This window comes from Cyprinodon variegatus, unplaced genomic scaffold, assembly GCF_000732505.1.
Source record: "Cyprinodon variegatus isolate N-32 unplaced genomic scaffold, C_variegatus-1.0 Scaffold561, whole genome shotgun sequence".
Taxonomy (NCBI): Eukaryota; Metazoa; Chordata; class Actinopteri; order Cyprinodontiformes; family Cyprinodontidae; genus Cyprinodon; species Cyprinodon variegatus.
Window position 1 is genome coordinate 193748 of NW_015151014.1, and position 14579 is coordinate 208326.

The window sequence follows — 14579 nt, forward strand, 5'->3', positions numbered from 1 at the left end:
TATTTTTTTATTTTAAAAATTACTAGGAATATCATATATAGTCCTATTTACCTCAAAATAACATATTGATTTGTTATGTAACAAATAAAGTAAAATAAAATCGTACTACGTCAGTTTTGTGTATATGAATAAAAACTAATTAGAGGCTGTATTACAACAGACTTACTTATAGGATTTCTTAATCTATGTGCAGGTTTGTAATTTAAACAGAGATGAGATGACATGACACTGTTGTTGCTATTATGTTACAATTTTTAATTTTTTTTTATTTTAGTACTTTGGGTTTTTGTGGACTTACCTTATCAGCTTCTTGGACCTCACAGATCTGCTCTCCAGTTGCTGGGTTGTAGACAGGGAAGACCTTCCCACTAACTGAGTCATGCCACTCATTATTGATGAAAATCTGCAGGAAGATATGCGTTCACGTTTTAGCCACATTTTAAGCTCACATTCAAAGCTGATATATTGCAACAATGAGTGGAAATAATGATTACATCTGTTGATATCAAACATTTATGTCACTTTAAGTAACCAGGCTGTAATACTATAGTGGCTGCAGCAGAGTCCTTGCAGTCTGTGAAAGACTAACAGCTCTTAGGCAGTAGGCCCAGCATGTCCAGCCTCTCATGTAAGCGATATGGGAGAATCTCTGGAAATCTGGACAGAGATTCCTGTGTGTCCAGCATTGCTCTCTGGGGAGTGCTCCACCATGCAGACAAAGGGGGTGGGTGAGTGTGAGACTTTGTGTGTGTAGGTGGGGTTGGAGGGGGATAAATCCCTATCTGACACAAGACCCCCAGCCACCCCCAAGCACAAAGACACACGTTTCACAACATCAGCGCTCATTTACGAGATCATAAAACACGTGCTGTGCTTGGTTTCTGTGAAGCGTTAAAGCAAGTCTTCCGTTAAACAACCGCCGGGGATTCCAAACAGGACATCTTTAATGTCTATAAAGAGCAAAAGAAAAATAAATGTTTAGACAATTGATGAAAGTGAGAATTGTGTCAGCAAAGTAACAGAGAGAGAATTTTTGGGGTCTGAGATGAAAAGTACAACAAAATGCGAGGTGTGTCTGTTGAAAGAGACATGTTTAGATTCATTAGGAGGAGTGCTCACAGTCTGTTTTTAATGGCTGTCAGTCCTTCTGATAGATAGAGTGCAAGGAGAACATCTGCTGGCAAAGATCCCTCTGTGTATACATGTGCTCTAACCATCCTTTTCCTCTGATGCTCTGAGAACAAATCTGAGAGGCAGGGTTCAAGTATCCCACCGGCCTCAGTCCTGCTAAACTCTCCAACATGTTTACCCCAATAAACACCCCCTGTTAAGTACTATTTAATTGGCTGTAAACTTTTTTTTTTTTTTGCATAATCTCTCACACTGTTATGACATATAGCTTACTGACTGAGTTATGCATGAATTGTTGAGATATTTCCAAAGTTAACATCCACCACACACAGAAACACACAGGTTGCGACTCATTGCTCGGTTTTAACATGTATTCCTCTATGCCTTCCCATCTGAGGCCACCTTTAATCTACTGCTCATTAAGAGCACTTCATAAAATTGTCAGTAACTTTAAAGCGAAGAAGGCTTGCCGCAAAAAAACAAAAAGTCCTGCAGAGCACTGAATTAGTTTTTAAATTTATAGGGGCCACTGAAGTGGGGCGCCCTAAATCAGAGAAGCCCCCCTGACAGCCTCAACAGCCTGGGCAAGAATGCAGACCATGGGTAGCTTTATCCGTGGCGTAACCCCTCTCGTTGGATGCCACTAAAGGAGAGGGGATAAAGCACAAAAAAACGCCATGGAGCAGGCCCCACCTAAATCACGGCTAGAAAAGGACCACTGTCAGCTGCCGCTTGGCTCTGCCCTCTTGCTGAGCTCAGACTGGTGCTAGACTTTTGTCCCGGTTCCATTGAGGGGCTTGATTAAGATGACAGGCCCGGGTTGTAAATCAACTCTCAAGGTTTCTTAAAATTACTTTTTAGGATCACTCGGACAGGGGGCAAAGAACACAAGGATGAAAAAACAAGTGCATGGGTGCACATTTTCAAATGACTAATGGTGTTTTCTTTTCCCTTTCCCTGCAGGGTCTTTGCTATCACTTCACATAATCACTTTGAGTTTATGAAAGTTCATCAAAAACTGCAGCAAAATATCTCCTTTAATCACAAAATATAAAAGTTTTTATTTAAAACAGTTTAAATAGTTCAGTTTTGTTCATTAGATTGAATAAGTATTGCAATAGAGTCTAAGCTGAGATATACAGAGCCGTGCAAAACTGATTATGACCTTTAAACTATTTCTACACTTTTTAAATATTAACTTAAGGTCTTTTTGGGAGAGTATTTTATCAGACAGGAAGACATGACTTACTGTTAGGAACATTTTATGTAAAATCTTCACAAATAAAATCTGAAACTGTCGGGTGCATTAGTATTTAACCCCCCTGGTCAATTCTTTGAATAAAAACCTTGTACTATAAGTAAGCCTTACCAGACTGAAAATGTTTTCCATTCTTTTCAGTAAAATAGTAACATGAAATGAATGGGCTTTGACATCGATTTGATGTCTTGCCACTGATTATTAATTAGATCATGGTCTGGAATTTGATTTGGCAATTTTAGAACATCATTCCACTTTAATTTTAACCATTTAATTGTTGCTTTGATTGGCCATTTGTAGCTTTCCATCCTCAATGGCCCTGTATTAAGTCATATTTTGAGCAGTTTTCCTATCCCAGCTAAAGAATAACTTTTATAGCAGCCCATGTCCTCCCCCATGTTTTAATGTGGAGATGATGTCTGAAAGTCGATTTTAATAGTTTGATTTTGTTTTCCAGCAAAAACAGGGTTTTAATTGTTAATCAAAAAAGGCAATTTTGGTCTAAATTTCTAAGGCACATATTTCCATATGATTGCTGTTATAAATATGTAGAATTTATCTCAGAATATTCTCCCAGCTGAGCTGTAGATTTCTGCAGCTCCTCCAGAGGGCCATGGTTTTTCTCCTGACAGAACAGCTTTTTAAAACTGAAATGACTAAAATTACAATCTATTTAAAGTGATCTATGAAGAAAATTGGTTACTAAGGTAAAATGGACTGGATAAAGATGATAACTAGACTGAAATAATATGTGATTTAGTTGCCATACTAACCAGAGAATAGCATTTGATTCTAAAGCTGCATCCGTCGGCTTAGAATCAGAAACATGCACACATACACAACTATGCAGATCGTTAGGAAGCTTAAGGTTACATGCTTGCTTAAGGACACTCCACTAAGATACAGCTGACTCAATGAAAGTGACTCGTAATTTCAAAATGAAATGTTTGCATTTGCATTTTAACAGCTTTGCATAGTTTTGTTTTTTCTTCACATTCATGCTGGTTTATTGGGAGAAATCCAAATGCGTTAAAGTTTGTAGGTATATCTAAAAAGGTTAAAGGTTAAAGAGTGTTAAAACTTTTGCAAGGCACTGTGCGATGCACACCTGAGGTAGATGAGAGCATACAAGCCAAGAATGTCTGCACAGGTCACAGGGCAGCTGCAAATATTTAGCAGCGGCTGTGCTTTTTAGTGAAAGCTGTCAGTCCTGTCACCTGCCTGAGCTTTATTTTGAGTTTAACCTAAAGATAGGATATGATGTAAATGTAAACACACATGTTTTAAAGTTATGCTTTTTTTTTGTCACTACACAGTTTTAATCAGCTACAAATTGCTTCCTTGTGTAAAGATATTATTTTTGACAATGACTTTCCTTTAAAGAAAACCGTTGAGTAAAAGGTTTTCCTAACATTTTGCGACAATTATTTTTTTAAGTGCCCTGTAATAGGAAGTAGGTGAAGCCAAAATACTTTCTGCTGCCAGCGAAACATCTGTTTGGCTCTTTGTTTCCACACACTCAGATGCTAGCAGGCCAAAGGAATGTGTGAAGCCCCTTGTCTTTTTTTTCTTTAAAGCAGGGAGGATGGTGGCTGGATTAAGGACGTGTGTGTGTTTATGCATAACACCACGAGATCCCGCAGCCCAGACGTGTCCTACGGGCTCTGAAAACGGTTCGTCTGAGCAGGAAGTTTCATATCCTCCCCTATCGCAGGTCCTCTGTTTCCTTTCTACATCTGGATGGGTTTCAAAAGTCATTATAATTACTACTGTTACAAGTGAGGAGAGCATGTGAAAGGGGTGAGCGGTCGGTGGTTCCTTTTTTTTTTACTCTTCCTGGCTCTTTTCACATGTTTGACATCATGGAGCCTTCATGTTTTTCATTCACATTCCCAGAGACAATGCCATCCCGCACTCCTGCATTTTGGAGAGAACAACCCCTTTGCCTTTGACTTTTTTTTGCCACCATGTGTTTGAGTGATAAGATTATGTGACAAAAACATGGATTTAAGCAGTACTAAGTTATGACTGTTTTCATAACCTCCATGATTTTTATTGAGCATATGTGTGGTTGAATTAATATTTGAAACCATATATTATAAACACATAACAAAGGATACTATAATTTCAAGCATTACGATTCAGACGAAATGTTTTCTGTTGTAGGTCTGTCACAATGACCAGTATTTTTATTGCTACCAAAATGCAATATATATATATATATATATATATATTCACGTTTCACAATAACTTACTGCAATAACAACCAATTCCGTCTAACAGAACTATCATGGCTGAGTCAGGTCAATAGGCCACCTTGCTGACACAAACCTTTTCACCTGTGTCCACAAATCAAGCCCTGATTTCTTTGGTGCAGAAATTGAAGCTTTGAGGCGGTCACTCTGAAATATTAACTTTTTGTACTTTAAACCAAGTTGTAATTAATTAATCTGCTCATTGTCTATTTATAAATCCAGTTTGCATATTATCCTCATTTTATCTTCTTGTTCTTAGATCCTATAAATAGATTCTATAAATAATAAATTGTCCATGCCTACGGGGGCTGCTCAGTGACACAGTGGGTAACACTGCCGCCTTGCAGCAAGAAGGTCCAGAAACATGACTGTTAGGTTAAATGGTTTCTCTAAATTTTCCTTAGGTGTGAGTGTGAATGGTTGTTTGTCCTGTTTGTCTCTGTGTTGCCCCGCGATGGACTGGCCACCTGTCCATTGAGTGCCCTGTCGGCTATAGCTGGAGATAGGCACCAGCACCCCTCGCGACCCCGCTGGTGATACGCGTGACAGAAAATGGATGGATGGAATGGATGGATGGATTTGGAAACATTCATCTAGTGTTTTGATGTTGCTTTTGTCATAATGGCCTCTTCATCGCTGAGTGGCTTTTCAGCTCATGTTTGACCAAAACTCTTTTTGCTGTGGATGAAGACAATCTCTTACAAACTTCCACCAGCATCTTTTAAGTTTTTTGCTTAATTGTCGGGTAGATAGGCCATTTTTGCTCCAAAATATGTAATTAAATATTTAACATGTAATTGTACTTCAGTGTACCTTTTGGACAGAATAGAAGTCGGCATTTATCTTACTGATATTCTGAATTGTTTTATTCAAGTTTTCGTTGATGTCACACAAAGAAGCAAATGGTTCACCTTCAATCAGCTCAATTTTTCTCACTTAACCATTATTAACATTTCTTTCACAGTCATGATATGGTGTTTATAACATGTTTTATGGCATAATATCTATTTTGTGTGTAAAATTATACATTTGAAGAAATCAGATGTAACTTAGATTTTTATCCTGATATTTTACAAATAGAAATACTTTGGTTAAACACAACTCACCATGAAATAAGAAAAGTTTAATCTAATTTAATGCTAGACAACAAAAGGGTTGTTTGTCTTTTTACCTGTTATGTAAAAATCTGCTTTCAACTGCTTTTTTACACTCTTTATAAATTCTGTTTGCATGTACCATGTATTGTAGAGCACACACAAAATATATTTTTCGTTATATTTAAATAACTGCAATAGCCTTATGTATAAAAATATAACTAAACCAATCAATTTTAAAGATGTTTTTAAAGTGAAGCAAAGGAAAAAATCTCCTTCAGTTATTATTTCTTGCATGAGGCTTTGAAGGGTTGATGAAGGAAAGAAAAACAACAGATTCATTTCAATGCATCAGCAATGAAAACTGACCTCCTTGCTCTAATTACTGAGGGTTTGACAGGTTTCCTGTGTACTTTACAGTTCTTTAAAACTCAAGTCAAGGGAGTGTTAAAAGAAAATTTTTGCATAGTTTCACTCTGGGGACTAGTAGATGGAGGGGAAGTAATTTATAAAGAAATGTCATGCTCTTTCACAGACAAATAAGCACTTAGGAGGGCCGTTTTGTGTGTGCACTAAAGGAGGAGTTCAGAGCAACAGATTTATGAAGCCAAAGGTGTTTTCTTTTTGTTGTTATAATGACACCAGAAGGATTTACACATTGAGTAAAGAACGATGTGGAAGTTAGAGGGGTAACCTCCCTGTCACTGCTCTCCCTTCAACTGTGATTAAGAGACATGGGGACGTGATGCTGACGTCAGAACTGAGATGGTAATTTACATTCGCTGCACAAGTGGGCATTTCACACTTAAGGAAACATTAATGGCAGTGCACACTTAGCCTGTCACAACTGAAGAGATGTGCGTTTTGGAGCTTTGCGCGCTTGTGAGATTGTATAAGCATCAGGAAGAAAGAAGGAAGAGAGAAGGCTCTTGCTGTGCCCGTCATGATAAATCATCTAGCTACGCCGTATCCTCTAACTTTGGACTCTGTTTGATCTTGATCGCTGTAAGATGGTGGTTTTGAAGTTAAAAACTCCAGGACTACAGGTCAGGCTCTGGCGAGGCGGGGCCACTAACCCACACAGTGAGGCAAGGTCATAATTTACACCCCAGTGGACAGCACCATAGCTTCAGGGAGCCCCAAGCCTCCATCTGTACTATCTCAATCAGTGACAGATTGATGGAGTCTCCTCTTCATGCAAACCAAAGAGGATCTCTCCGCATTAACTGCTTTACAAATAGACAAGTTCTCAGCAGGAAGAATCAGAGCAGGTTCCTGTGGTAAAAGTGGGCATTTATGTCAACGTGAGCAATGCAAACAAAAAAAGTATAACATCTGATTAGATTAGGAGATCCGTAACTCTCACACACTTCACAAGGCTAATCACCTTTAGTAGATTTTAGTTCTCTAGATTTGTGGGAGTGTTATCTAAGCTTGTTATCCAAGAACAGCCTCAATAAAACCAATGCGGAAATGGTTAAAGACAAAAATGTTCTCAATAAACAACTGAAGTCAACCAAGTCTTTCAGTAATGTGAAGAAAAACAATCATAAAACATTTTATTTTATCTAACAAAATTCAATGTTGGACTAACATTGCTTTCTTAAACACACGCTTAAAACTTTTATAGACTGCTCTGTAAAAGCGGAAAATAAAAAGGAGCAAAGCGCTGCTTTTATTCCCCCTCCTGTTAAATTTGTCCCACCGAGTATCTGGTTTAACAACTCATTATCACTTAGCTGTGCAAAAACCCCACAAAGGCCATAGGTAACACCTGCTAAACGGAGCATGAATTTAACAAACTCACTCTTCCTCTTCTCTGCTAATAGTGTAAATTCATCAAACATCAATACACTGTCGTATCAGCCTTTATCAGCATTTAAAGTACTTCTTCCAGCTGTTGGAGCTCATAAACATGGGGGTAAAGGAACAGAGCAAAAAAAAAAAAAAAACTGGATGTGGTTTTAGCACTAAATTAAAGTGTTAATTAAAGAAAATGCAAACTAGTATTTTATTTTCCCAGATCAACACACAAAGGGAGACATCCAATACAATTACACAATGTGACTTTGAACGGTGAGCAGTTCATGACTCGGTGAAGGGACAAGGGCCAGACCTAAGTGGCAATAACCCTTTTTAATCACATGCTTCTTTGTTGTATAGGACATCTGTCAAGGCATGATAATGTATCGGCCATATCTCTGTTTACAGGCACATATGAGGCAATCCATGTGTTGGAAATATCCAAAAGTTTTAAAGGTTATTGAAAGGTTGTTAATTCTTATGAAGAACTTATGAAGAATTGGATATTTATATCCCAAAATGAGCAAATTCAAGAAACAATGCTGTCTTTCTTGCATTTTTTGGTGGGGTGTAGTAAAGGAGCCCAGTGCGAAGAGAGCTCATTTCTAGGGTGCTCATAAATCAGGGTCCTTCTGCCCTCTAGTCCACTGAGCCGGGACTCCAAGATCCAGAGTCTTGGGGTTAATTCCCAAATTTGCTCCTATACAACATTGTTTCCAATCCTGCAGCAGGATTAGGAAAACATCCAGGATCCAAGAACTGAACCTGCAACATGTATCTATATGCAATGCAGCCGTGTGGCCTTTGCACTCAAAATACCGAGGTATGTGTTAACACAGAGCAGTTACTCCCTGCACGCTATCAATAATTTGTCCTCTGTTAGCGCCCTTTGTCTTGTGATCATAAAAAACACTTGTTCTGCGGGAGGACCGCTTGGGAGGCCACAAACTGCAGCTTCCTGAGCGCTCAACACTGAGACCGAGACCTCTAACTATACACATTCCTACAGGGATCCAAGAGGGAGCTGATTAAATCAATCTACTTACAAGATATGAAGGGCTCAGAAAGACAAATAAATATTTAAGATCATCCAGACGGATATCAGTGAAATATGGCTCAGATGCATTATTTTAGATTGATTTCTCTTTATTCATATGTACCAACATTTATAACACAAACCAGATACTATTATTTCATCCATTTTTCTCTCTTCATTTATTTCTCTATCTGCGAGTAGAGCCAACCAGCAAGTACAACACACACATTTCACCCACCAAACAATTTCTCCACTTGTCTAACTTCAGGTCAATAAAAGATAAACTCTCACCCATGTCATATTTTAGCTGCTATTTGGATTCGAAGGTGTTTTGCTATAATAAACGATATAAAAAAAGGGAATACTATACGTCCCTGGCATTTGGCTGAATTTATTTTAATTCCACTGAGGCCTAATTTCACTGTAAGCTATTATGATGTAAATTAAGAGGCCAAAAAAAAAAAAAAATCATAAAAGCTTCATTATGAGAATGAGAGAATGAAATGAAAAACAGAGAGGCTTTTTGTTCCATTTTGGCTGTTTTCTATCAAATATTAATAGCCTCATAAAAATGAAGTTTACAAATTGGTTTCCTGCAGCGACGTGAAATAATGTAATCACGTCTGCAGTCCAGGTAAAATAAAAAAAAAATATATATATAAATAAATTAAAACAATAACATGACAGGAAGAGCATGTGACTGGTTGTAAATGTGTTACCAGCGCCTAGAAAATGAGCGCACGTCTTGACTATTGCCTCGTTAACTACTTTACATTTAATGTGGGCTCTTTAAGTGAATTAATGATAGCACTAAATCATAATCTTAGAAGCGCTGTAGTGTGTTAGGTATTTCTTTCTTCAATTTATTGATAGTCTACAGAGAGTATTTACAACCTCTAGTTTTATGCATTTAAGAGAAATCATAAAACTTAAGTGTCTCTCCATTGCATTGTAAATTTAATTTGGGAGTTTAAATATTAAAAAAAGTGATATTGTCTGCGTGGAAGCGGCAGGAACTCTGGATAAAGTTTGGAGCTGTGCGTATGCGCGTCGGAGGAAAGGACGGAAACAGACCTTGGTGTGCTTGATCTCCGGGTTGGGCACCGGGGAGGGCATCAGCTGGAGGGATGCCATGAGAGCAGCCGGGTCGCTCTTCACCTCTCCTGGGATTTCGATCTTACTTGAAGTCATCACGGCTCCGCTCGTCTTCCTGCCTGCCTGCTTCCCTGCTCACTGCGCCTTTTTTTTCTCCCCTTCTTCTACTCGATTTCTGATTAGAGCTTCGGGTTCCTTCCTGGGTTTATAGCCAGGTGTCGGCTGTGGTTGGTTTTCATTGGGTGGAAAGAAGTGGGGGGGAAAGGGCCGTCCTTTTGAAAATTAAATCCAAGCATTTACATAAATGACCTCAAGCCATGCGTGTTAAGGAGGAGGAACACGCGCACCCCACCTACTCTCCCACCGCGCGCTCTCCACTTTCCCCCAGTCGCTTTCGCTCAGCAACAGTTGGAGCTTTTTACATACTTATTCATTGTTTTACATACACAAATATCATGCTCATGGTGCCTGTGGCGAGTTATCACAGAGGTCTGGAACTGATTATCTCATACGTGCGCTCAGCACTGATAATAACTCAGCTTATTAACTTTACCGGGCAGTTTTAAATTACGCATTTTTTTGCCGAGAAAAAAAAAAAAAAAAAGGAAAATGGGTCCCAGACCAGCGCCTTACTTTGCTTAATGAAGCTTTTGCGTCTACAAGTTTTTTAATAGAAAAAGTAAAATGTGATAGATATTATAAATAAACATTGCAAAAAAAAAAAAAAAAATTGAAATCTAAATAAGTCATTTTTTTTATTGCAATAAGTGCATTTTTTTTTTTTCTTGAATTGGAGAGGTACTTGAGCCATTTTGCACTATGGAACAAGACAATTTACATTTAAAATAAGAAAACACAATTGCATTGTCTTATCTTAAGTGCATCTAATCTATCTAATAATCCTATTTTAACACTAAAAATACTTATTCCATTGGCAAAATATCTTATTTACCTACCCATTTTTTCTCATTTTTAGATGGTTTTTGCATTGAAGGACTCATTCGACTTATTTAGCCTATATATATATATATATATATATATATATATATATATATATATANTATATATATATATATATATATATATATATATATGTATTAGGCTATCATTAACAATTTCCTGCAAAGATGACATAAAAGTGTCATACTCCCTTTCAGCTTGCTCTCACCCTGTGGGTTTATTTGCCTAACACAACCTCCCCATGGCCGTCGCTGTCATGTAAATTACGGACAACAGGGATTGCTGCAGCTCCACGGGGTGTTGTTGGCACAGATTTGTCCTGCAGGTGATAATTCCTCCCGGAGTCTCCTTTTGAAAGCGTCCAATAAACATCTACAGATTACAAAAAGAAGGGAAAATGTTTGCTTTCTTACAGATTTCAGGTTGATATCACATAAAAATAACAAGAGTAAATAACAAAGAAGTTTCATTTATTCAGGAAGCAAAACAACCTTCCAAACCAATCTTATTCTTTGTTTAAAAAACAAAACAAAAAAAACAATAACAATTCCCTGAAATAATAACTGGTTGTGCCACCCCTGCTGACAAAAACTTCTGCCCAGTTTCAGGCAATGAGTGTTATAGCTACATCCATGTAAAAGAGTTTTTTTTCCCACCTTTGCAGAACTGGTTTGATGCAGCCAGTTCTAATAATGCCACAGCTCCTCCAGTGGGTTTATATTTAAACTTTGACTAGACCAATTGAAAGCCATTGTTACTTTTGAAAGGGTCAAGTGTTCTTGAGCTTATAGCCAGTGATGGCTTGAGATGATCCTTTGGGGGGAAAAAAATGATAAAACACATAATCTCTGTTTTCACAAGTCCAGGATGTGAAGTAGCAATGAAGACAAAAATCTTATCACTGGAAACTCCACATTTGACTCAATGTTGCTTGTATAAAATGATATGTTTGTTGAATGGGACCCAAAGAAAAGATAGATGTAACTGATATAATCTGAATGACACCAGGCACTCATGAAGGTTCACCAAGTGTCCTGATTATGATTCTCAGACCTGTTGGACCCAAAGCCATAGAGGAGGCTTCCCCTTGTCAGATTTTATAGATGTTATATCTCTACATTGAGGTATAATATGCTTTGGCCAATTTTTATGTTGCTATTGTGGTTCTATTTAAGCAGCTCTACAAATTCAAGCCTAGACAGTGAAACTGATTTTAGGTACCCAAAATGATCTGGTCATCATAGTCCAGCTTCCTCACATTTGTTGGGATAACTTGTTTTCCTAATTGAACTCAGCATTTTGAAGATAATTTGTATGCATTTCTTTTTCTTTTTTTTGTATTTGACTTTAAGGTTTCTGATTATCTGAAATTGTAAAAAAGAAAAGAAAAAATAAAGAAAACTAAATTAACTATGCCAGGGAGAACATACTTACAAAAATATCTACAGTTCAGTGAAGGGTTTCAAACAGAAGCAGCAAGATGATAAAGGATGCATGAAGAGCGTTTAATATGTGCATTTTCAGTCAAAAATGAAGCAAAGATTTCAATAAACTAAAATCTCTCCTGCTCATTTAAAGTATTAACGATATAAGTCCCACAAGCTGAGACTCTTAACATGACACATCAGTTTGAAGACAGATGCAGCTTCATCATTTGCAAACCTCTGAGTGGATGCTTTTCCTCCATCAGCACATCAGTGCTTTTTCACAGCCTGGGCGACACTCTCCAAAGTGTCTGTTTCACATCAAAGAGGACAAGCCTGCAGCCGTGACATTGATTAATGGATTCAAAAACATCCCGTCCTCTGCCTGTCGTCTCACCTTTTTTTTTTCACAGAGCCCAGCCAACGGAAGATAAGACATACAGGAGGAGAAGGTGTGAGAAGCCATCAGCCGCGCTTCAAATGCGTTCATGGAGCGCCCTCTGTTGGACGGAAAGAGCATCTGAGCGTAGAGGTTATTGCGTTGCACAAGCTGATGGCTGCAAAAATACTGCATACCCTGGGGTGTGACAAAGAAGATAAAGAAAACTGGGTCTGTGGCAAATATGTTGAGTGGGAGGATTATATGATGAATTGTATTGACATGAGATGCGAGGAAAATAAAAACATCTAATGACAGAGTTTTGAAAGGCTTTAATGTGCTGGAATCTAACTTCCCCCCCCAGCTTTTATTGTCATATACTGTCGCAAGTACAGAGCAACGAAACTCACTCTTTGCATTTAACCCATCCCCTTGGGGAGCAGTGGGCTGTCACTCTGCGGCGCCCAGGGAGCAGTGTGGGGTTAAGGGTCTTGCTCAGGGACCCTGTGGGAGAGGGACTCTAACTCAGAATGCATCAGTGATTGTTGCAGAACTTTAAAACTGGTTAAAATAATAGCCTATTGATGTATTTCCTAAACCCTCATATATATTGCGCTTTCTGCGTCTGTTCAAAATGTCTCATCACCAACTCTGCCTTCAGGACTCATCATTGTGAACTGCTTGCTCTGGTTTCATGGCCCTTTCTAAGCCTCAGAAGACAACATCATTGGCTTACTTTCATTTACAAGGCCATCCAACTCCCTCCTTACCTGTGTCACCTCATGTCTGTAGCTAACAGTGGTTACAACTCACGCTCTTCAAGTCGTGTTCTTTTCACTATTCCCAGGATCAACACAGATCTTGGCAAAAAAAAACATTTTTCTATGCAGCTCCATGGTCGTGGCACAATATTCAATAATTCCCTGCAATTACGGACCCTTATTCCGCTACAACATTTTAAATCACTATTGAAAACCGCTTGCACAGAGAATTGTAACTGTTATTTTAGAGTTAGTTTATGATTGATTTTATTATGTTGTTTTTATGTGTTTTTATTTGTCTTACTGTACTGCTGCCCCAGGTCTCCTCGAAAAATAGATTTTATCTCAAGGGACTTCCTGGTAAAATAAAGGTCACATAAATAAAAGATAAAAAAAACTGTTTAGTTCTAGTGTTTGTCGTTGACGTTGTTGTTTTTTTTTTCTTTTGTTTTTTTTTTTTTTATAAAAAGTAACCCAAATAATGTTCAATTTCTGTTTATTACATTTTAATTCGTTTAGCTGTGTATTATTTTCCCACTTTTTGATTATGGGAAATTGTGTTCTATTATCACCCATACATGATCTTGATTATCATAAATAAATCTGATTCCCTGAGCTGTAATTAAAACTTTACTTTAGGTGGAAAATGCCCTGATATTAGATATGTAAACCCACACTGTGTCAGAAAACGTGAAATTAAGCCTATTAAAATAAAAACATTCTTTAGTATTTACACAAAGTGATATATTTACACCAAGTTACGGTAGGATTTCCAATGCATTCTGGAAAATTGTAAATGGAGGCTTGGTGAAAAGGATTAATAAATAAAAATAAAACAATATTTAAAATATAATAATGATTTACCGTTGCCGACTTTATTTGAATATTTTGATTAGTGTAGTTCATTGATTTTTGCAAGAAAATAACACTCAATTTCATTCATATTAATTAGGCTACAATGATAAAATAAAGCAGTTAAAACAGTTTGTGTGCGATTCTTGTTTGTCTCTACAGTACAGCTGGTTGTTTTTACATTTGATAGTGCAGAGCACTACTGTTAGTGTATGTTTGGTTATGTTTTTAACTTTAAAATCGATCGTTTATCCTTGTAAAAACACATTAAATGAGCTACTGGACAACATTTTTAAAGTTTAATTAGTCAATTTAATTGTCTTATTTTCTTTTTGAATGTTTCCAACAAATCAAATAAAAATAAGCAACGATTATACACCCTTTTCTAACGGAAAACATTCAGTGGAATATTTTTTTTTTAAATGGACCCCTTGTGGTTACGCCGGGAAACATATAGAGGGAGCTTAACGCGTCCGACAGTGGGAGGCGACAGCCTGCGCCCTGACCTACTGTCTTACTCCCATCAGAGTT